This window comes from Leptonychotes weddellii, chromosome 3 (genome assembly GCF_054177405.1).
Source record: "Leptonychotes weddellii isolate Sample4059 chromosome 3, ASM5417740v2, whole genome shotgun sequence".
Classification (NCBI taxonomy): Eukaryota; Metazoa; Chordata; class Mammalia; order Carnivora; family Phocidae; genus Leptonychotes; species Leptonychotes weddellii.
In genome coordinates, this window is record NC_138371.1 from 147421256 (window position 1) to 147443406 (window position 22151).

A 22151-nucleotide genomic window follows, 5' to 3' on the forward strand; every position below is an offset into this window, starting at 1 on the left:
GGATTTTGGAACAAAGCTCTTTCATCCTTCAAAGAAACTACTCTCCTTTTAAGAAACAGGTCTTGGCCTGCTACTGAGTCTTAAGTCTTAAGTCAGAATACTCAAGCATGAGCCACCAAGTTACTGTGCAACATGAGTGCCCATCATGAACTAAGTGTTACCTGGCCCTCCAAGCCACAAAGTTGGGCAGGTACAGAAGTACTCTATTATTAATTGGAAGTGGTATATGTGTGATCAGGTCTGAGGAGGCTCTGGGGGCATAAATAAGTTACATGAAGAAGTGACCCAAATGCCCACTGTCTTCTCACCTGCACCCATGACTTCATGGGGAGTTCCCCATGATTAGCTGACAGAGGAAGAGAAGACTTAGGCCTAGTCTATACATGGTTCAGCATGATATGCAGGCATCACCCAGAAAATGGACAGCTTCAGCACCATAGCCCGTTTCTGGGACATCCCTGAAGGACAGTGATGAAGGGAAATCCTCACAGTGGTCAGAACTTTGAGCAGTGTACCTGATTGTGCATTTTGCTTGGAAGGAGAAATGTGTGATTATATATTGATTCAGGGACTGTAGCTGAAGGTTTGGCTGATGGTCAGGGACTTGGAAGGAACATGATTAGAAAATTGGTGATAAAGAAATCTGGGGAAGAAATATGTGGATAGACTTCTCTGGGCAAAAAACGTGAAGGTATTTGGTTCCATGTGAATGCACATCAAAGTGTGACCTCAGCAGAGGAGTATTTTAATAATCAAGTGGATCAACCTCCTTCCCAGTCACCCCTGTAATGACCAATGGGCTCATGAACAAAGTGGCCATGGTGGCAGGGAAGGATGTTATGTGTGAGCTTACAATATGAACCTTTACTCATACTCATCACCAGGCCAACCTGGCTATAACCAATGCTGAGTGTACAGTCTGTCAGCAGTGGAGACCAACACTGAGTCCTGATATGGCACCATTCCCTGGGGTGATCAGCCAGCTACTGGGTGTCAGGTTGATTATACTGGATTGCTTCCATCATGGAAGAGGCAATATTTTGTTTTTACTGGAATAGACACTTTGGATATGGATTTGTCTTCCTCATATACAGTGCTACTGCCCAAACAACCACCTGTGGACTTATAGAATGCCTTGTCCGCCATGTTGGTATTCCAAACAGCATTTCTGCTGATCAAAGAACTCAATTCATGGTAAAAGAAGTACAGAAATGGGCCTTTGCTCATAGAATTCACTAGTCTTATCATGTTCCACACCAGCCTGAAACAGTGCTTCATAAAATGATGGAATGGCCTTTTGAAGTCTCAGTTACATTATCAGCTAGATGATAATACTTTGCAGGGCTGTATATGTTCTGAATCAGTGTCCCATATATGTGCGGTTTTTCCCATAGCCAGAATTCATGGGTTCTTTGTTTTCTTCCTCTCTTATTCCCTTACAATGTAACATAAGTTATATTGACTTCATATCACAGTATTTAGAATTGTTAATTTTATATCTTAAGGACTTTGCTTCTGGGGAACGTGTTAGTACACTTCCGGTTGTATGTAGGATAGTTGTCATGTTGGGTAAAATTATGATGTTATTATTGTTTTATTTGAAGATTAAGTATGGTTTAAAGAGATGCAGATGGGTACCAAGTTGACAAGGAATGGACTAGTGATGGCTAATTTTATGTGTCAACTTGACTGGTTCATGAGATGCCCAGATATTTGGTTAAACATTATTCTGGATGTGTCTATGAGGGTTTTTCTGAATGAGATTATATGTATAGGTGAACTGAGTAAAGCAGATTGCCCTTCCCAATGTAGGTGGGCCTCAGCCAATCCACCAAGGGCCTGAATAGAACAAAAAGACTGAATAAGGGAGAATTAGTTCTCTCTTTCTGCCTGTCTTTGAGCGGGACATCAGTCTTCTGCCTTTAGACTCTGACTCAAACTAGAGCTATACCATTGGTTCTCTTGGGGCTCCAACTTACCAACTTTAGATCTTGGGACTTCTCAACCTCCATAACCACATGAGAAATTCCTATTGGTTCTATTTCTCTAGAGGACCCTAAGCTACCTCCTTTTTCTCTCCCTTCATTTCTTTCCTCCCTTTTTCCTTTTTTATTTTTTTCTTCCCTCCCTCCCTCTCTTCTATTTGTATACTTTAGTTCATAGTACATTATAATTTTTCTTTTTTGTTTTAATTTTCTCCATTTCTGATTCTCATTTCAATCCAATCCCTACCATGAGTATACATGTTAATGTTTTTGATATAGGCTCTTAAATATGCTTTTATCTTATAAACTTATTAGTAATTTTGATTGTATATGTGACATTTTAATTTTTTTATTTTTTTCTTCCTCTTTTTTTTAAAATTTTATTTTATTATGTTATGTTAATCACCATACATTACATCATTAGTTTTTGATATAGTGTTCCATGATTCATTGTTTGCATATAACACCCAGTGCTCTATTCAGTACGTGCCCTCCTTAATACCCATCACCAGGCTAACCCATTCCCCCACCGCCCCACCCAGAACCCTCAGTTTGTTTCTCAGAGTCCATAGTCTTTCATGGTTCATCTCCCGTCCAATTTCCCCCCTTCATTTTTCCCTTCCTACTATCTTCTTTTTAACATTTTTATATTTATGTTTATTTTTTATTGTAGTAAAAACACATAACACAAAATTTACCATCTTAATAATTTTTAAGTGTACATTTCAGTGTATTCACACTGTTGTGACACAGATCTCCAGAACTTTTACATCTTGCAAATCTGAAACTCTACACCCCTTAACAACAACTCCCCTTTTTTTCCTGTCCCCTGATAATTACCATTTTACTTTCTGTTTTTGTGTTTGACTACTTTGGATTTTGTATATGTGTCTTGATTAACATAAATTATATTGTACACTAAAGCTTGTTCTATTCCTTTATTCATTTAACACTGTTGGTAAAATCTAGCCAAATCACTGTGTGTCTCTGTATGATTGCTTCTAACCGTTGTATTTTATATTTATAGTTTGCTTAATATTTCAGAGTTGTACCCAATCAACTTTTTTTTTTTTCCTGCCATGAGGTATACCTAGGTCTCAAACTCTCTGTTATCCCAACAACTACCCAATAAACATCCTCAGACATGTCCTGTTATGGATACCCAGGAATGTGATCATGCTTAGGACATTTGATACTTAATTTTATCAGATTGATTTCCAAAATGACTATACTCAGATTTTATTTCATTCAGCAGTGCATAAATGTTCTCTTCTCCTCAAATCCTCACCAAAAACTTGATGTTATCCAACTTCCTAATTTTGTCTATTTGTATAGTTGTAAAGAGAGATTTCTTTCTGCTTTTAATGAATATCTTGGACTACTAATGAATTTGAGCATTATTCGATATTTAGACTTCTGTAGTTTTTTATGAATTGATTATTTTTGGACTTTGCTCACTTTTAAAAATGAATTTACTGTCTTTTTCTTGTTTTATCAGAATTATTTGTATAAGTTAGAGATTAATTCATGGTTGATCTTGGACCTTTAACATATCTTCTTTCTGGCTACTATTCTTTCACTCCATGGAGTGAAAATCCATGGGATTCTTCATTAAACAGGAAACCTTAATTTTTATTTATGCAATATATATCAGTTTTGGCTTTCTATAAGGGAAAGATTGCTTAAAAACAGGCCAAAAATAATTGTTTTTCCACTAAAAAAATAGTCCTACCTGTTACTGCTTCAGTACCAGCCTTACTGTTTTTAAGCAATCTTTCCGATTTTTTAAGCAGTCTTTCCAATTTTTAATTCACAATGATATTCTCTTATATTGTTCTTCAATTACATATATATTTATGTCTTCACATTAGGTCTCTATACCATTTGTATTCCATCTTTGTATAGAGTATGCAATAGGGATACAACCTTGTTTTTCTTCACACAATGAGCAAGTTTTCCTAATACAACCTACCTCATTTCATCTCATCGTGTTGAGGTGCCATCCCTATATATTTCAGTTCCTCCTGGGCCTAGTTCTGGACTTCATATTCTGTTCCATCTTTTTTTTTCTATTTGCCTATTGCTGTGGCAGAATCACACTTTTGAGAAATGCTGTGATTCTGATGCTCGTGAGTGAACTGGGGGAGGAGACAACAGCCAATGCTTGTTCATCATCTTGTCAGGACACATCATGCTTTCTCTTTTAAATCAATTTAAGGCTCTAGACAGACATTATATGCAAGAGGAAAGCCAAAAATAAAAGATACTATGAGGAGAAAGTGGCAATTCTTAGTGACTTATAATATTCTAGCCTTCAGATTCATACATGGTTGACTTTCTTTTGATGACAAAGGATACTTTTCTTGAGGTAGATCTTCAAATTACTTAGTAAATTAAACTCTTCTTAGATAGATACAGCTTGCTCACAATGCCTCTCAGGTCTACAACATCATTTCTATTCCTACCATTACGGCACTAATTCTCATCCCTAGTATCCGTAACTTGATCTTATAATAGTCACTTAAATTTTTACTTTAATCATGCCTCTTGGCTCAATTCTACCCTATAACATGTTATCAGGTTGATTTGCAATAAATCTTGGATATTATGGGATATAGTCACTGGATCTCCACGGACTACTGTGTACAGCCCCAATTCCTAGGCCAGCATTCAAATGCCCTATGGCCTTAATCAATTCTTCCAAGCTCATTTCTCACTGCCTGTGTATATCTAATAGTCTTCAGTTAAACTATAGTCTTGCTGTTCTCTAAGTTTGCTCTGTGGCTTCCCACTTCTGGGTTTTAAACATCACAGAAATTTTTTTTTTAAAGATTTTATTTATTTATTTGACAGAGAAACACAGAGAGGGAACACAAGCAGGGGGAGTGGGAGAAGGAGAAACAGGCTTCCCACTGAGCAGGGAGCCCGATGCGGGGCTCTATCCCAGGATCCTGGGATCATGACCTGAGCCAAAGGCAGATGCTTAACGACTGAGCCACCCAGGTGCCCCTGACATCACAGAATTTTTTACTCCAAGCAAACTTGGAGATGCTCTAGCTCAACCCTCATTGTACAGAAGTGGAGACTGAGGACCATCTGATTATGCACTCACACTTGCATCCCAGACTCTCAGTCCGTGCTATTTCCACCACACTAAATTTGTCTTACTCATGCCCTTTCTTCTGCCTCTAATGTTTTCCCCAACAACCCCTTCCTCCCTAATTTGCCTGTCAAAATTCTGCCCTTCCTGAAGGAATTGGGTGTTACTTCTCCATTTAAGCTTTCCCTGATCTTAGTCAAAGTGAAATCTTCCTTCTCTGGTTTAATATGAAACTCTGTACCTCTCTTCATGAACTTATACTGTGGTATGTGTGTTGGGTTATCTCCCTCCTCCTAAAATCTGTGTGTTCTGTAAGAAGAAGCTATGTCATCCTTTTGGTGCTTAGCACATTGAAATCACTAGAATATTATTTGAGTGAAGGCACAGAAGTGACTGAATAATGAGTCACTCAACAATGATTGACAGCTGATCTTTCCAAAGTCTGTGTGTTCTGGGGTGAAAGAGAGAGGCCTGGAATAATTTATCTTTTTTTTTTTTTTTTAGCCCAAACTAAACATCTTGAAAGTTTGCCATGAATTTCCACTTCTGTTATTTGACAACTAACCTTGCATCATCATAAAATGAGAGTGGCAACAGCTCATTGTTTTTTTCCCAAATGTTAAACTAATCACACAGCTTTTAGAGGAATCATCAGAAAGAATCTAATGAGAATCAAAAAGCTGAAGAGTCATTTGATATTTTTGTTCTTATTTTCTTGTTTTTCCCCGAGTCATGGGTAATGTCAAGGTGTGTTGATGTGAGTGTCAGGAGTTAGAGAGCCAAGAGAGAGAAATGAATATGGAAAAAAATATAGGATTATTAGGTTTATTAAAGAAAAACAGACTGTATGATAGTGGATATTAGAAGATTCTTGCTAGGACAGAAAGCAAAAGTAGTTAAAAGACATTTATAAAATTCTAAGTAAAACCGCAAAAAACAAAGTATTCTCTGTGTTGAGCTGGCTGGAGGTCCAGCAGAATGCTTAAGACTGGTACTGAAGCAGTTACAGGTAGAACTATTTTTTTTTTAAGGGAAAAATAATTATTTTTGGCTGTATTCTAAGTTCCAGTCTTTCTGGGAGAAAGACACCAGATGAATTAGTTATTAAGGAGAGATACATTTTAGTAATTTAAGAATTTTAACTTGTTAGAATTTAGAGAATGGGCAAAAGGTGAATTACTATCTCCCTGATTTATAGGAGGTTGGCACAATGTAAATCAGGGCAGAAAACATTATAGCAGGTTTAGTTTCTTTGAATTTTTCTTTTTTCTTATTGGTTGAAATACCATTGACTTAATAATGGATTTGTTGATGATTAAGAAAAAATAGGGCGCCTGGGTGGCTCAGTTGGTTAAGCAACTGCCTTCGGCTCAGGTCATGATCCTGGAGTCCCTGGATCGAGTCCCGCATCGGGCTCCCTGCTCGGCGGGGAGTCTGCTTCTCCCTCTGACCCTCCTCCCTCTCATGTTCTCTGTCTCTCATTCTCTCTCTCTCAAATAAATAAATAAAATCTTTAAAAAAAAAAAAAAAGAAAAAATAACATATTTCAGTGAATCAGAATAACTTCCAAGTACTGTCTTGAACAAAACTCAGTAGATTTAATGGCAGCGCCACTGTTGTAGTTTGTTCTACTGTTCTATCTTTGAAAAAGAAAAAATAGTGAATACTAATAGATTTCTAGATACATTTTCTACTCACAATCAAATACTGTTGTTATATCTACTTAGTGGAGAAAATGTAACCTTAAAAAACAACAGACAACTTGGGTTCACATTTTCTAAAAGAAACTAATTAAAATCACATTTCAAAGCAAAAAAGTACAATGGCTAAGAATCTTGGATCAACTCTTAATTCATTATCTACTCTGCTTAAAGTGAAGAAGGCCTCTTAATCATTCTAAGACTGTTTACTCATCTATAAAACGGACACTGTATGAGGTTCTTACAAGGATTAAATGTAATATATAATACAAAGCATTCAGTATGGTGTCTGGAACTTGCTAAATTCTTGATAAATGGTATCTACTGTTAGCAGTGGTACCATTCAGTCATCATTGTTGTCATCCATAGCCTTACAATAGCCAAAGTTTAGGACAGACAAAAATTAAGGTGATTCATATCAGTGTCCTGTTCTAGACATACAATTGGTTCCAGCAATCACTGGGATTATGCATGGATGATCCATCCATTTTGATGTCCAAATCATACAAAATTGTGCAAAATTAAATTGCTTCTAAAAATATAATCAAATTATAGCTGTAAATAATAAAATATCCAGCAGCTACTTTTTAGAAATGCAAATCTGATTTTGTTTACTGTCCTGCATAAAGCCCTCCAATGACTTCCACTGTACTTTGAATAAATTCAGACACTTTAAAATACCCTTCAGGGCTCTACAAGATCTAGCTCCTGCCTCACTTCCTTCTCTTTCCCCTCTCCCCTCATGCACTCTATTGACCAGGTACACTTGCCTTTTGTTTAAGGAGATCAATAAATATTTTATGAATTAATAAATAAATGTGCAAATGAAAGAAATATGCTGAGATCTGGTCAGTTCATTTTACCCTAATTTGTACCTTAACCTTAAAGACCTTACCTCTTTTATTAAGTAAAGAAAATCAAAGTCATTGTTTATAGGTAGTATTTATTTTTTTTTGTTATACAGTTGACCCTTGAATAACATGGGTTTGAACTGCACAAATCCACTTATATGTAGATTTTTTACAGTACAGTATTGTAAATGTATTTTCTCTTCCTTATGATTTTCTTAACATTTTCTTTTTTTAGCTTGTTTTATTGTAGTAATAGAGATATGCATACAAATATGTGTTAACATACAAAGTATGTGTTAATTGACTATTTGTTATCAGTAAGGCTTCTGGTCAGCAGTGGGCTATTAGAAGTTAAGTTTTTGGGGAGTCAGAAAGTGTACATGGATTTTTTTTACTGTGTGGGGGTTGGGGCCTCTAACCTCCACATTGTTCAAGGACCAACTGTATTTTCTACTTACAAATTTATTTTAATATGCAAATTAATTGTAAAGTTACTGTAGGAAAAGACCTATTTTGTACATCTGCATGCTTTTAGCTCAAATATCAAATATCTAAAAAGCTGATCATGATGCCTTTTCTTTTTTTTTTTTTAAGATTTTATTTATTTATTTGACAGAGAGAGAGACAGCTAGAGAGGGAACACAAGCAGGGGGAGTGGGAGAGGGAGAAGCAGGCTTCCCGCCGAGCAGGGAGCCTGATGCGGGGCTCGATCCCAGGACCCTTGCATCATGACCTGAGCCGAAGGCAGACGCTTAACGACTGAGCCGCCCAGGCGCCCCGATCATGATGCCTTTTCTAAGGTCAAAGTTGTTATGCATGAAGTCCTGGGGACAAGTTCTAACAGCGTTTTTTACAAAACTAATCTCACAATAGTTTGATAATTCAAGACACAGAGCCTATTTGTATTTTTCTCTTCTGATATACTAGAGATTCACACTGGATGTAGTTTGGAGCATAGCAGCAGAACATGCATTTCCATAAATTGGTCCACTTGAGGGATTTTAAAGGTTGCTTTTCTACCTTTTCTATATTGCTGGTTTCAGAGGGTCAAAAGATTCAGAGTTCAAAACAGTGATCTCCTGGGAGCTATGGATTTGTCACCATGGCAACAAGGACAATAAATCAGTAAACAAGGACAGAAGAAAGGATTGTCTCTTACTGTTCCCAAGCAAGAAAGGTATCAACAAAACTCAACTATTTCCAAGTAGATATATAATTCTATTGTAAAGGTGACTAATAGTTGTGAGTTCCATAATTTCCGGCATTTTATTTTCTTGACCTAAAAATTGAAACAGTTAGATGATAGAATATTAGTTTTGAGGAAGATGATTACTTAACTGCTGTAAATTGCAATGCCATCTATTAATATCAGTTTCTAACCTTAATATACAAATTACTCAAAGTCAGAATAAGTACGAGTGAAGGTTAATTACTTTTCATCATCTATGTTGGTTGAAGCATAAGAAATGGAAGAGGGGCGCCTGGGTGGCTCAGATGGTTAAGTGTCTGCCTTTGGCTCAGGTCATGATCCCAGGGTCCTGGGATCGAGTCCTGCATCGGGCTCCCTGCTCCTTGGGAGCCTGCTTCTCCCTCTGCCTCTCTCTCTCTCTGTCTCTCATGAATAAATAAATAAAATCTTTAAAAAAAAAAAAGATATGGAAGAGACATTTAAATTAACAAATAAAAAGGTCAGAGGAGTATCTTAAAAAAGGTTTTTACATTTGAGTAGTCAGTAAACAAATCTCAGAAGTACGGTCACCCAAAGGAGCTAGACCAGGAGTTGTGAATTCTGCCTCTAACTTCATTAAGCCCCCTGCTGACTGATGCTGGGATTGGGCTGCCTCACAAGGCACACAGGAAAGCTGTACCATCCATGCAGACCTGACACATGTGACAGGGTTGAGGTTGGAATAACTGCTGGCATCAAAGCTCTGAGGAGCACTTATCTGGTAATGTACCATTTACATTTTGCTACCTCAGTCTAGATTGTGAGGTCCATGTGGGAGGAGACCAGATATTATTATCTTTTTAATAGTAAATGCTTATTCATAGTGCCTGGTATTTAGAAGTTGCCAAAAATATCTTGTGGAATGGATGAAAAAAATGACTGAAAAAATAAATTCTATCCTGGATTCAGCATTTTTTCTACTTCTGCCCAGTCTTCTATCTTTGATGATAAAATTATTAAAGGATATGCATTTGTCTTTGATGAGACTAACTAGTTTAGAATGGCTTGTAAAAAACAACAACAACAACAACAAACAAACCCAAAAACCAAAACAAAAAACCTTTGTTTTCCTTAACACTTTTTTTCTAAATCTGACATGCATAACTTAAACTAATTATTCTTTTTTTTTTTTTTAAAGATTTTATTTATTTATTCATGAGAGACAGAGAGAGAGAGAGAGGCAGAGGGAGAAGCAGGCTCCCAAGGAGCAGGAAGCCCGATGCGGGACTCGATCCCAGGACCCCGAGATCATGACCTGAGCCGAAGGCAGATGCTTAACCATCTGAGCCACCCAGGCGCCCTAAACTAATTATTCTTTTAGGTGACAATTGTCAAAGAAAAATAGCACCTGGTGGAGTTAAATAGGCAAGAAAGACTTAAGACTATTTTAATAAGGGAAAGAGATTGAGATCAACTGCCTTGAAATAAAAGACAGGAGAGTTGAGCAATTTTTTTAAAAAAAATATTTACTTGACAGAGAGAGAGAGAGTACAAGCAGGGGGAGCTGCAGCAGAGGCAGAGAGAGAAACAGGCTCCCCGCTGAGCAGGGAGCCTGAGGACACGGGGCTGGATCCTAGGACCCTGGGATCATGACCTGAGCCGAAGGCAGATGCTTAATGACTGAGCCACCCAGGCGCCCCACTTGAGCACTTTTGTTAGCTAGTGAAAAAGCACGGGAGAATGTTAGGTGGCTGGTTGGTAAGTGTGATTAGGCCATCTGTGTTTACTAATTGGCACTTACTGAAGTTTGGCTCTCTACTGTACCACAGAAATTGTGATATGGGAGCTTTATGTTTCCTGATGATTACATTTCAAAGGGATACCTTCCAAGGCCTTGGAAAAGGCACTCCTGGGTTGTAAAACTGGCATGAAGGTTTATATCTTAAAGGGGCAGAGAAAGAATTTATAATTACATGCTTTTAAAGTAAACGCTTTAAGGAAAGGGAGATCTGGGGCTTATTGTTAGGAAGAAAACTGTCTAAAGTTTTGTCAAGCTGAGTAGAACGTTTAGGCCATCTTGGTCATACTCTACATTATAACTTAGTGGAAAAAGATTAACCACACATCAAAATTTTTATCTTATTCATCTTGATTTTACTATTTTTTAAATTTCAAGGGATTTTCAAAAATAATAGTATACCAAAATTTGTTATATGTACTTGAATTCACTTCATCTTTACAACCTTTATTTTGTTTTTCTCAATTTTTTCTTTTTTTTTTTTTTTTTTTTAAAGAATTTCATCTTCCTTCTGAAGACCAAAACTTGATCATTGTAATTGCTTTTAATTGTAACTTTTCTAGCTTTGGTATACTTTTTATTGAGAAACAAAGAGGCAGAATGATACTCAGAATTCAAAATATGGTTGCAGCAAAAATTCCATTCATAGATTTGAATAATGTATTATGTATTAATCCAACAACTCTATGTTGAGAAGTGATTATATTTGAGGCATTGCCTAAAGTGCCATAGGAAGAAAGAAGTGGATTCTGTTACTCCTGAGGATCTTTCCATTTGACAAAGAGTATAGAAAATGTTCTCTAGTATCCATGTAGTAAGTGTAATAAAAGAGGTAGGAAATCGCTGTGTATGTATATTTGCCCCAGAGAGACAGAGATCACTTTTGAGATGATTTCATGAAGAAGACGATACTTCAGTGGAATCCGGAAAGATCAACATGTTTATTTGTGGAAGACACTTATTCCAGGTAAAACAAATGTTTGAGGCTGTGTAGAGGAAGGAGAGTGAAAGTGTGTTGGATATTTGCTGAGTTTGAAAGTAGAAAAATAAATTTATTTAAACCCTTAGTTATGTTTCTTAAGCTATAAAGAGTTGGGATGTTATATCATTGAAAGTTTATTCTATTACTTCATCAGCCATATAGACTGAATCCCAAGGATGATTTGAAACCCGTCTTTATTTTTTCCTTCAAGGTGCCAATTGAACTCACCTCAGATTGACAGTGACTTTCTCTTTATCTTCTCCATTCTGTATGTCTCCTATCATGGTTCTACTGGTCTTTGATTTATTCTGCCAGATTGATGGTTATTTTTCCTCTCAACCTTTTACCATGCTTGCATTGTTCAACCCAGGAGCAATCTTACTAAGATTGGCAATCTCTTATGGTATAACTTCTAGAACTCCAGATCATTATAAGATAAATGAATCTCTCTTTGCTTTTCTGCCCCCACTTTGATTTTCTAAGTTTAGTTTAGACCAGAATTCCAGAAAGGAGTGGTGGTATGCTCCACGTCAAGATGAGGATGTATGTATAAGAAGGAGTCAAGGGTTGGAGAAGGAAAAAGACTATGGCATTAGTGCAATGTCCAACTGAGAATGGAGGTTAACACCAGCTAGCAGAGATTTTTTCCAAAATGACAACAACCATATTTGTGGTGTCCATGCTTCTAGAACTTTGCCAACTTTCTCCACCAAGAGGTAGATTCTATTTCTTTTTGGACTTGGATGGGCTTGAAACTGCTTCAGCCAATGGAAAACTGTGCAAGTGATGCTGTTTGATTTCTGAGGCTAGATCATAAAAAGAATAGAGCTTCTGCTTGGCTCTTTTGCTTGGGACTCTTGCCCCTGGAATTCATCCACTAAGCTTTGAAGTCCAAACTAGCCCATGCAAAGACCACATAAAAGGGTCAACCTAAGAAGAATAGCACCAACTGCTAAAACTGTGAGTGACTGAGCTTTCAGATGAATCCAATTCACAACTTGGAAATCTTTTAGATGAGGCACTCAACATTGTGGAGTGGAGACAAGATATTCTGGTTATGCCTTGTCCAGATTCTTAACCCAATTATTGTGAATAGCATTGTGAAAAACCCACCATATTTGAGTGCTGCTTGACATAACAAAAAAGATTTATGGAAAGTGAAAAGTCAAACAGAGTAGAAAAAATTTGACACTTTTTAAGAGCTGATATATTTGGGGGAAAATACCTTGTTTGAGAACACTCAGTTCAGTGTGTCAGTGTAACATCCAAGAAGGATTCAGCAGCTGCTAGAGATACATAGTTGGGCATACTTTTCACTGAACCAATAAATGAAAATTATAGGAATACGTGATGAGAGTATTGAAAGGAAAGTCAATGGATAAAGATGAGGGGCATTGGCAATTAAAGGACAAGAGCAGGAAAAAGAATGGGACAAAAAGTTGGAGGAAAAACCACCACCAACAACAATACACCCACAAAAATATAGGAAGTACCAGTGGAAGACAGTATTTCATAATGTCAAGATGTTTTGTTTTTTTTTTTCCGACAGAAAAATTCGTTTGTCAATAATGCTTAGGATGAAATTGAGGATTTAGGAAACAGTTGGATTTTATGATTAGTAGTAGACTGTATTGAGAGTGGCCTCAGGTGGGAATGAGGCAAAAACCAATTGCTCAAAGATTAGAGGGAACTGGGACATCTTTGAGGCAACAATGGAGAAGGAGACAGAAGGGTTCAATGCATGGAGTCGGGAAGGAATCATACAAAGATCCTATGTACAAGGATTAGTCTTAATGGAAAGGGGCCACTTCTATGAGTCAGAAGAAAAAAAAAGTGAAGTAGATATAGAAATCAGAATTATGTTCTTCCATTTTGTTCCTGACAGTATCAATATTGAACACTTTTATTGGAAAATAATTATGTTCTCTTGGAAGATACATAAAATGTTAGTTTGCCAAAACATAGGACTGTGACCTACTGATTTGTGTAAATAAATAACAGTTAATAATTTCAGATATTTCTCTTGTATGTAACTTTTGGCTTCCCAAATCCCCTGACAAAATTTAAGAGTACTGTATAATCTATTAATTGTTGGTTATTATTGTTTTTTGGTGTATTGTCACACTTTGATCATGTCTTTTGCAAGCATTTATTTCAATCTATGTCCAAAAAGGTCTTCATAATCTCAGGAAATTAAGGAAGATATTTATTTAACTCAGTCTAAACACTTTAAAACTTCTGACAGGTGCCAATTATATTTGGTCTATGCTTTTGCCTATGTTCATGAGAATCTCTCTCTCTTCCTTGCCCTCCTCCTAACTCCACTCCTATCCCCATCTCCATCACCTTCATCTCTAGGTAGATTTGGAGCTGGTTTAGTTTCCACTATGCATTCAGGCTCTGTCTAAAACTCCTTTTATTCAAAAGTGACTTAGATTAATTAACATTACAGATGTGACATTATTTGCCTCCTGGGAAAGCCCCTGATCTGGGGGGTGATTAGGAAATCCTATCATAAGTGTCATGGGTGAAATTCAAGAGAATACCTAATCCCTCTCTATATTATGGTTATTGGGATACTGTCCCAAAGCAGGAAAATGGAGACTTTCAGAAGAATCATGTCATTCTTTTTTTATTCTTTAAATCAGCTCACCAAAATAAAGTTTTAGATACATGAATATACACAACATTTCTCTATTAGATAAGCAAACGAAAAATATTATGACAGTAGAGATTATATAGAATCTTTTCCTTTACTCTAAAAATATCTATAAATGGAATCTGTTTATGTAGTATATTGATAAAAAAGCTTATGGTAACAGAAATTAGGAATGAAAAATCCCAGGAGGCTGGAGATTTAGAGTTCACATACCATCTGCAGTTATTACCCTGTGGTAATTGTGTACAGAAAGATACAGATTGGATTTCAAAAGTTCATAGGAAGTATTTATGAAGCCAAGAACAATTCTCTTGTTGCAATTCCTGACTTACACAAAAGCACTTCAAAATAGTAGACAAGAGCACTTGTATTTTCTAATCATTTAAAGGCCACTTTGTGAATCCAAATCCACATGGTTCAGTGCTTTTGGTTATTAACATTTTGTACTGTCATTTGCCCGTATTTGTTAAACAGTTTTTAATTGCTATTTTGCTTTCCTCCCTAAATAGTAGTCTTTGTAAATGAAAAAGAAATCCTGCAGAGCATTTTTTTTATTTTGTACTGAAAATTTAAAATGAAAATTGTGATTGTGTTCTGAGCAGCCATTTGAATTACTTTGCCTTCTTGTGACACTGGTTTTTTGAAGGTGCCCACTATCACTTGACTCTTCATTATTAAACCGTCATCATTATACCTATTGCCCTGGAGTAGGAGGCTGAATACATGATTTTATTTATTTCTTTAATAAAAATTTTTAAAAGGTGGAGAGCTTGATTTAAGAGTTATTTAACATTGTTTTAATAAATATTTGTGGAGATTTTAAAAGCTCAAATTTAAAAAATGACTTTAAAAAACAAAAGACAACAAGTGTTAATGCAAATGCGGGGAAATTAGGACCCTCGAACACTGTTGGTGGGAATGTAAATGGTGAAGTCACTATGGAAAACAGTATGGAAGTTCCTCAGAAGATTAAAAATAGAATTATCATATGATCCAGCAATCCCACTTCTGGGTATTTATCCAAAAGAATTGAAATCAGGATCCTGAAGACACACTAGCTCTCTCATGTTCATCATAGCATTATTTATAATAGCCACAATGTGAAACAACCTAAATGTCCATCGACGGATGGATAAAGAAAAGGTAATATATTCAATGGAACTTCATTCAGCCTTAAAAAAAAAGAAAATTCTTCAATATGCAATAACATGGATGAACCTTGAGCACAGTATGCTAAGTGAAATAAGTCAGTCACAGAAAGACAAACACTGCAGGATTCTACTTATATGAGGTATCTAATACAGTCAAATTCATAGAATCAAAGCGTGACAGGGTGGTTGCCAGAGGCTGAGGGGAGGGGGGGCAGTTACTAATCAATGGGCATAAAATTTCAGTTAAACCAGATGAACAAATTCTAGAGATCTGCTATACAACATTGTACCTAGAGTCAACAATACAGTGCGATACACTTAAAAATTTGTTGAGAGGGTAAGTCTCATGTTAGTTGTTCTTACAATAATAAAATTTTTAAAAATTAAGTGAATAAAATATTTCACTCCCACTCTGGCTTTAAGGTTTTATTTAAAAACATTTAAAACTTCCTAGGGAGGGTTCCTATTGTGTAGACAGGATTGAGAAACTGGGGAGTGGCTCATTTCCAGGTAGCAAGAGGAGAATTGAGCTACTGATTTTACCTGCTCTGTGCGAAAGGTTTGGTTACAGAGGCTTCCACATGATACTGTTTCTTTCATTAGCTATGAGGTTCTCAAAATGGTCAGAGGACTGGTAGCATCAGCATCTGGGAACTAGTTGGAGATGCAAATTTTCAGCCCCCACACTAGACCTACTAAAACAAAAACCCTGGAGATGGAGCACAGAACCCTGTGTTTTAAAAAGTCTTTCAGTTGCTCTAATGTATCTTAAAGTTTGAGAACCATCATTTTCAGTAAAGCCTTTGGCTAACAGATATTTGGAGGTCAACATTTAAAGCTGTCTTCATTCATCACCCAGTTAGAGTTCAGTTAGATAGAAAGTACTTGATCATTCAATCAGATATACATCTTATCTGGATGAAGAAACAGCTTCATCACCAGAATAAAGTAGTTGACTTAGATGACATTTTATTTTTTTAAAAATATTTATTTATTTATTTTAGAGGGAGAGAGAGAGCCAGCATGAGTAGGGGGAGAGGAGGAGGAAGAGGGAGAGTGAATCTCAAGCAGACTCCTTGCTAAGTGAGGAACCAGATGCAGGGCTCGATCCCAGACCCCGAGATCATGACCTGAGCTAAAATCTAGAGTCCAGTGTTTAACCGACTGAGCCACCCAGGCACTCCTGACATTTTATTATTATAAGAGCCTTCCAAGAGTAATAAATGATATGGCATAAAGGTTCACATCCAAAAGTTAATACTCTTTCAAAGAGTATGATCTGAATATTTCTATTCCTTTGTTATTACAATCCCTGAAGCAAAGTGGTTTCTCCCCAAATTTTGAATATATTTACATAACAAATAACTTCTTTGGTGGTCAAAATTAGACTCAGAGTAATAGATTCCCAAGTTGTTTCTTTTCCCATCTGAAGAACAAAATTGGTGTTAAGGCAAGAAAACCTATTTTCTACTCTTCTGATGAGTTAAGTCCTCTAAGAGTTGTAAGGATAATTGGAGTTCTCGTCTCACAGCTTGACTCTCTCCCAACCATTTTATTTATTTAAGGAAAGTGTCGTTTATGTTCGCTCTCTGGTCTGGAAGTTTCTAGTATTCTTTCATTGTCAGGCTCACATTTGGTTTACTTTTTGACATACACATTTTTTCTACCATGTGTCTGCTCTCGGCTTTGAATCCCCACACAGTGCATGACACCTTCCATTTTCTATTGCATGTTTCTTTTTGGTAAACTATGCCTCTTTCACTGTGGCACATCATGAGTCTCAGCCCATCAAGTTTCAGTAATATCTCTCTGTTCATGTGAACTTGCTTGAATTAAAATTGAGAGAGAAATTTTAGCCTGGGATTTTGAATATTCAGATATAATCTTCTGGGTCTAAATTCTAAAGAGTTAACTACCAATTAAAATTCTCTTTCTGCATAGGGAATAAAGTCAATGATACTGGAATGGCATTGTATGGTGACAGATGGTAGCTACAGTTGCCATGAGCATAGTATAACATATTGAAATGTTGAATCACTATGTTGTACACCTGGAAGTAGTGTAACATTGTGTGTCAACTATACTAAAAAATTTTTTTTTTAAATTCTCTTTCTGTTCATGGAATCACAGAAATGCAGGACTAGAAGGAATTTTAGGCTTGCATAGTTCTGGAAACTGTTTTATGGTTTTTCTTTTCATGTAACAATCATTATTTTACCTAGTAATTACTGAGAAATTTTACACCTGTTATTTTTATCTTTGCCTTTCAAACTATAGTTTAAATACTTTTCCGTCTAGCTGCTAATTATCCTATCATGAGTACATTGTTGGTGATATAGTATGGAATCTGAAAACCCTCAGCTGTGTTTATCAATGCAAACAATGCAGGCCTGTGTTCTCTTTCTATATCTACTCTTATTTTCCAGAATCTTGACTCTGAAGTAGAATAATACTATTACTATATTTCCATGTCTTTTTAGGTTTTGCTTTGGAAGCAATTTTGTTTTTTTAAAGCAGTGGTTCTCAAACTTTAGTGGTGCATCAGAATAACCTGGAGGGCATGTTGAAACATAGATTGCTGCCTACCCCCAGAGTTTGTGATTCAGTAGGTTCATACGTGGGCTCAAGAAACTGCATTTCTAACAAATTCCCAGCTGATGCTGTGGGTGCTGTGACCACATTTTGAGTACCACTATTAAGGTGCTCTGCCTTCACGAGATGAAAAACCAATAGTCTTAGCATATCAAAATCTCCCTCGAATCCACCTACTATTCACCGTATCCATTTTCCACCTCTGACCATTTTTCCCTATAGTAGTCAGAGTAATTATCTTAAAATAGGAAGTAGCCTGTATAGGATTTTTTAACTTGGTTGCTCCTCTGCCCAAAGCTCTTCAGCATCTTTCTGTTGCTGTCCAGGTAAAATCCGCCTCTCTTCCATCCCCCAACATCATTATAAGGCTTAGCATGATCTACCAGCCTTTCCAGCCTCATCTCAAGGCTCACTTTCCTTTCTTTTTTTTTTTTTTTTTAGAGATTTTATTTATTTATTTGAGGGAGAGAATAAGAGAGAGAGAGAGAGAGAGCATGAGAGGGAGGAGGGTCAGAGGGAGAAGCAGACTCCCCGCCGAGCAGGGAGCCCGACGCGGGACTCGATCCCGGGACTCCAGAAGGCTCACTTTCCTTTCTGGTCCTCTTTCATGGAGTTCTTCCCCATCTCAGGCTTTGTACATCTGCTCAATCACCAGGAATGCTCTTGCTTTGATTCTGACGTTGCTAACTCCTGCTCTTTATTTAGGTCCCAGCATAAAAGTCACCTTCTCAGAGAGGCTTTCTCTGACCTCTACTCTATCAGGACTCCCCATTCTACTTCTGGGGTAAGTAACTCTCCCGGTTTGCCAGAACCGAGTTGTTTCTTAGGAAGTGAGACTTCCAGTGCTAAAACCAGGATAGCCCCAAGCAAACTGGGAAGATTGGTCATGCTACCTGCTCCCCAGTTGCAAATTTTACTTTTTCTTTACAACTCCTACATAAGTTATAATTGTATATTTAGTTGTGTGATATTTTTTTAAGTGCCTACCATCCTTATTAGATTATAACTCCATAAGGGAATAGGTGATATGTTTCTTAATCTTTTTGTCTCCAGTGTCTAGCACTACACTTAGCTACACTTACAAAGTACCTGCTCAGTAATTGCTGCTTTTGAAAGAGACACTTGTCTTATTGGTTACTCTGTTACAAAGGGATAGAAAATGCTGACATGTGTTATACAACAACCTATATCCTTTTGTCTCACTTATAAAACATCTCACCAGAACATTTTGAAAATAATGTACTTTCTTCCCTTGGTCGCTAGACATTGCTAATGTGTTTTCGTTGACTACAGCCCATCAATTCCACATATGTATATGGATTATGGATCTTCTCAGCTAAGAGAGGGGCAGCTAAAGAAACATCTATGTCACCAACCTAAGAAATTGGTACACACAGAACTTTTTAAACTAATAACAGCTAATAGTAACTAATATTGAGTTTTAGATAAATGCCAAGCTCTGGGTTAAGCACTGTGTATATATTATCTCTTTAAAAATGTGTATGTTATGATAGAAATACTTTTTTACTATCCTCATTTTCCCTGTGGACACAGGGAGAATAAGCATTATACCCGAAGTCGTATGTATATTAAGTGGTTGAGTCAGGGTTCTAACTTAGTTCTGTCTGACTCAAACAAGCCCAGGATTTTATCTATTCCTTTGACAAAAAATGATAGGATTGATTTTTTTTTTCTAGAGAGGGAGGTGAGGGACAAAGGGAGGGGGAGAGAGGGAATCTTAAGCGGGCTCCATGCCCAACACAGAGCCTGACTTGATCTCACAACCCTGAGATCACAACCTGAACCAAAATAAAGAGTTGGGACACTTAACTGACTAAACTACTCAGGCACCCCGGATTGATTTTTTTTTTAATTGAAGTACAATTGACATACAATAGTATATTAGTTTCAGGTATATATTAATTTCAGGTGAATCACATAGTGATTCAACGTTTATATACATTACAAAATGCTCACCACAAAAAGTGTAGTTAACATGTGTCTCCTTACAAAGTTATACTATTATTGACTATATTCCCTATGGATTGACTCTTCTCAATAGGGATTTGCTTGCTTGGATTAAAGAATCATCTTGTCTAGGCAATCTGTCTTTTGTAAATTAACTGAATGATACCTATTCAATTATAGAAGTGAATTATATATACACATATATTTAAATCATATGTTCTATATGCATGTTACATATATTATCATGTGCACAATAATATATATCATATATATTTGTTAGTGTTTTGCTAGTACATAAAAGCTAACATTTATCTAATGCTTACTGTGAGCCAAATTCTAAATTAAGTATTGTTAAAAGAGATGTTATCTCATTTAAACATCATACCTTATGAAGTAGATAGTGATATTTTCCACTTTTTAAAAAATATGGAATGCTTCATCAATTTATGTGTCATCCTTATGCAGGGACCTTGCTAGTCTTTTCTGGGTTGTTCCAATTTTAGTACATCTGCTGCTGAAATGAGCACAATATTTTCCAATTATTATAGGTGACAGAACTGAGGTGCAAACAGAAGATAGGGACACTTTTCCCGAGGTCATATAGTTTATAAATGATGGAGCTAGGATTGGAATATAAGACCATTTGATTCTTTTTTTTAAATCTTTTAAAATTTACTATTATGTTCAATTAGCCAGCATATAGTACATCATTAGTTTTTAATGTAGTGTTCAATGATTCATTAGTTGTGTATAAGACCCAGTGCTCATCACCATACATGCCCTCCTTAATACCCATCACCTGGTTACCCATCCCCCCACCCCCTTGCTTCTGTAACCCTCAGTTTGGTTCCCAGAGTCCAGAGTCTCTCATGGTTTGTCTCCCTGTCTGATTTCTTCCCATTCAGTTTCCCCTCCCTTCCCTGTGGTCCTCCACGCTATTCCTTATGTTGCACATGAGTGAAACCATATGATAATTGTCTTTCTCTGCTTGACTTATTTCACTTAGCATAATCCCCTCCAGTTCCATCCATGTTGATGCAAATGGTAAGTATTCATCCTTTCTGATGGCTGAGTAATATTCCATTGTATATATGGACCACATCTTTATCCATTCATCTGTTAAAGGACATCTCGGCTCCTTCCACAGTTTGGCTATTATGGACATTGCTGCTATGAACATTGGGGTGCATGTGCCCCTTCTTTTCACTACATCTGTATCTTTGGGGTAAATACCTAGTAGTACAATTGCTGGGTCGTAGGGTAGCTCTATTTTTTAATGTCTTGAGGAACCTCCATACTGTTTTCCAGAGTGGCTGCACCAGCTTGCATTCCCATCAACAGTATAAGAGGGTTCCCCTTTCTCCACATCCTTGCCAATACTTGTTTCCTGTCTTGTTAATTTTTGCCATTGTAACTGGTATAAGCTGGTATCTCATTGTGGTTTTGATTTATATTTCCCCGATGGCTAGTGATGTTGAACATTTTTTTAATGTGTCTCTTAACCTTTTGTATGTCTTCTTTGGAAAAGTAAGACCATTTGATTCTTTTTTTATTTTATTTTATTTTATTATGTTATGTTAGTCAACATACATTACATCATTAGTTTTTGATGTAGTGTTCCATGATTCATTGTTTGCGTATAACACCAGTGCTCCATTCAATACATGCCCTCCTTAATACCAATCACCGGGCTAACCCATCCCTCCACCCCCTTCCCCTCTAAAACCCTCAGTTTGTTTCTCAGAGTCCATAGTGTCTCATGGTTTGTCTCCCCCTCCTATTTCCCCCCCTTGATTTTTCCCTTCCTACTATCTTCTCTCTCTCTCTCTCTTTTTAACATATAATGTATTATTTGTTTCAGAGGTACAGGTCTGTGATTCATCAGTCTTTCACAATTCCCAGTGCTCACCATAGCACATACCCTCCCCAATGTCCATCACCCAGCCACACAATCCCTCCCACCCCCACCACTCCAGCAATCCTCAGTTTGTTTCCTGAGATTAAGAATTCCTCATATCAGTGAGATTATATGATACTTGTCTTTCTCTGATTGATTTATTTCATTTAGCATAATACCCTCTAGTTCCATCCACGTTGTTGCAAATGGCAAGATTTCGGGGTTTTTTTATGGTTGCATAATATTCCATCGTGTGTGTATATATATATATATATATATATATATATATACCACATCTTC

The 22151-nt window shown here is 36.8% G+C and overlaps 1 non-coding gene across 1 annotated transcript; it reads right to left on the bottom strand.

Annotated features, from left to right (window-relative positions):
• Positions 1–20374: 20374 nt before the first annotated feature.
• LOC115941062 (U6 spliceosomal RNA) lies at positions 20375–20481 on the bottom strand. The gene has a single exon (XR_004075792.1). It is a non-coding gene; the product is annotated as a U6 spliceosomal RNA (small nuclear RNA).
• Positions 20482–22151: the final 1670 nt, after the last annotated feature.